Below are 2,500 nucleotides of genomic sequence, written 5' to 3' on the forward strand. Positions count from 1 at the left end.
ATGTAACTATCTAACTATCTATGTAACTACCTAACTATGTAACTATGTAACTATACAACTATGTAACTATCTAACTTTCTATGTAACTATGTAACTACACAACTATGTAACTACACAACTACACAACTATGTAACTATGTAATTATACAACTATACAACCAGCAACGACAAAACGACGACATATAAAATACATACACATGTATATTCGAATTTTTCAAGAACATGTGTAAGGCGGAGGCGGGCCTGGAAAGTGTATTCTCACAGGATACCAAACCATCGACGCATCCTCAATAATAGCCAACACAGCTCGAGATTACAAAGGGGAAAATATATCTCTCCCACGAACCGTACCCAAGATAGAAGAAAAAAAAAAAAGATACGAAGAAAAAAAAATCCATTTATTTTCTTTCCCCTCTAGCCTCCTCTCCCTTCTCCCTTCCACTCTCCTCTCCCCTAATCTCCCCTCCCCTCTCCTCTCCCCTAATCTCCCCTCCCCTCTCCTCTCTTCTCCCTTCCACTTCCCCCCCCCGCTTCTTTCTGTTCCCCTCTCCCCTCTTCTCCCTTCCCCTCTCCCTTCCGCTCTCCTCGCTTCTCCCTTCCCCTCTCCCCTCCTCTCCTTCTCTCCCTTCCACTCACCTCTCTTCTCCCTTCCCTGCCCCCTCTTACTCCCTTCGTCTCTTCCCCTCTTTCCTTGTTCCCCTTCCCCCCTCTCTCCTCTTTCCTCCCATCTCTACTCTCTTTCTCTCCTCCTCCTACTGTCTCCTCCACCCCTTCCTTCCCCTCTCCTCCCATTCTTTTACCTTATTCTTCTCCTACCTACCACTCCTTCCACCCCTCCTCTCTCCAATCCTCTCCTCCATCCTCCCCTCTTTTACGCTCCTCTTCCCTCCTTTTCCCCTCACCCACTCCCTCCCCTCGCCCAGGTATTCCACCCTCTTCCCTCTCCAGCTTTTTCTCCCCTCTCTTACCCATCTCCTCTCTCCTCTTCCTCCCCTTTACCCCAGTCCTCCCCTCTTCCCTTCCCTTCCATTTTCCACCCCCACCCCTCTTCCCCTCTTCCCTATCCCTCCCCCCCTCCTCTTTCCCCTCACCCCACTCCTACCAAAAATGCCATCTTCCCTCCTCTCCAGCCCTCTCCCACTCCTCCCCTCACCCCGTTCCCTCCCTCCCATCATCCCATTCTCTCCCCATGTACCCTATTCCCTCCCCATACCCCACCTCCCTCCTGCCATACCCTCCCACTCCCTCCCCTCTCCTCCACTCCTCACTCCCACTTCTCCCCTCACCCCACTCCCTCCCCTCACCCCACTCCCTCCCCTCACCCAAGAATTCTATTTGATGGCGGTCTTTCTTATTGGGTGAGAATAACATGCCAGGGAGGAGGAGGAGAAGGAGGAGGAGGAGGAGGAGGAGGGCCGAGGTTGTCGGGAAGCCATTCGACTAAATTGGAAGGGGGGGAGCGACTTTTGGTCCGGGGGGGGGGTGGAGGGAAGGAGGGAGGTGGTGGTGGGGGAGGGAACGACTTTTGGTGGAGGGTGAGGGGATGGTAGAAGTGGGGGGGACGACTTTTGGTGGGAGGGGGTGAGGAAGGCATTGAGGGGGGGAGAGGTGGGTGGTGGTCGGGGAGGAGGAGGGAAAAGGTTGGGGGGAAGAGGAATGTGGGGGAGGTGTGGTGGTGGAGGAGGGGAAGTGCAGGGGGAGTTGGGGGGAAGGGAGAAAGAGGTTGGGAGGTGAGAGAGGTGGTGGGGGAGGAGGAGGTGGTAGGGAAAGTGGTGATTGAGGGAGGTGGGAGGAGGAGGAGGAGGAAAGTTGGGGATGGAGAAAGAGTGATGGTGTTGGGTTTAGGCTTGGTGGAGGAGAGGGATGGGGTGGGATGAAGATATGTTGGCGGTGGTGTTGGAGGAGTGGGGAGGGAGAAAATGGTGTTGGTGGAAGAGGAGGAAGATAGAAATGGTGGGAGTGCTGATTGAGGGAAAAGAATGTAGTGCTGCGGGTAGTACAAAAGATTGTTGGTGGGGGTGGTGGAGGAGGGGAGGGGAGAGGTGCTGGTGGAGGGAGGTGCTGCTGGTGGTGAAGGAGAAGGGAGAAGAAAAGGTATAAGTGCTGGTATGAGATGAAGGAGAGTTAGTGTTGGTGGAAGTGGCGGTGTTGGAGGAAGAGTTTACATTGGTGGAGGAGAAAGTGCTGCTTCTGCTCCCCACCCCACCCCTTCCACCCCACCCCACCCTCTCCACCCCACCCCACCCTCTCCGCCCCACACCACACCACCCCACTCCACCCCACCCCACTCCACCCCACCCTCTCCTCCCCACCCCACTCCACCCCACCCTTTCCACCCCACCCTCTCCACCCCACCCCACCCTTTCCACCCCACCCTCTCCACCCTTTCAACCCCACCCCACCCACACACGAGCGCACACCAAGAGAAACAATCCGACGAAATTATAGAAAATAAAATACAAAAACCCCAAAAGAAGAAGGAAAAAAAGGAGAAAGAGAG

This window comes from Penaeus vannamei, chromosome 19 (genome assembly GCF_042767895.1).
Source record: "Penaeus vannamei isolate JL-2024 chromosome 19, ASM4276789v1, whole genome shotgun sequence".
Taxonomy (NCBI): Eukaryota; Metazoa; Arthropoda; class Malacostraca; order Decapoda; family Penaeidae; genus Penaeus; species Penaeus vannamei.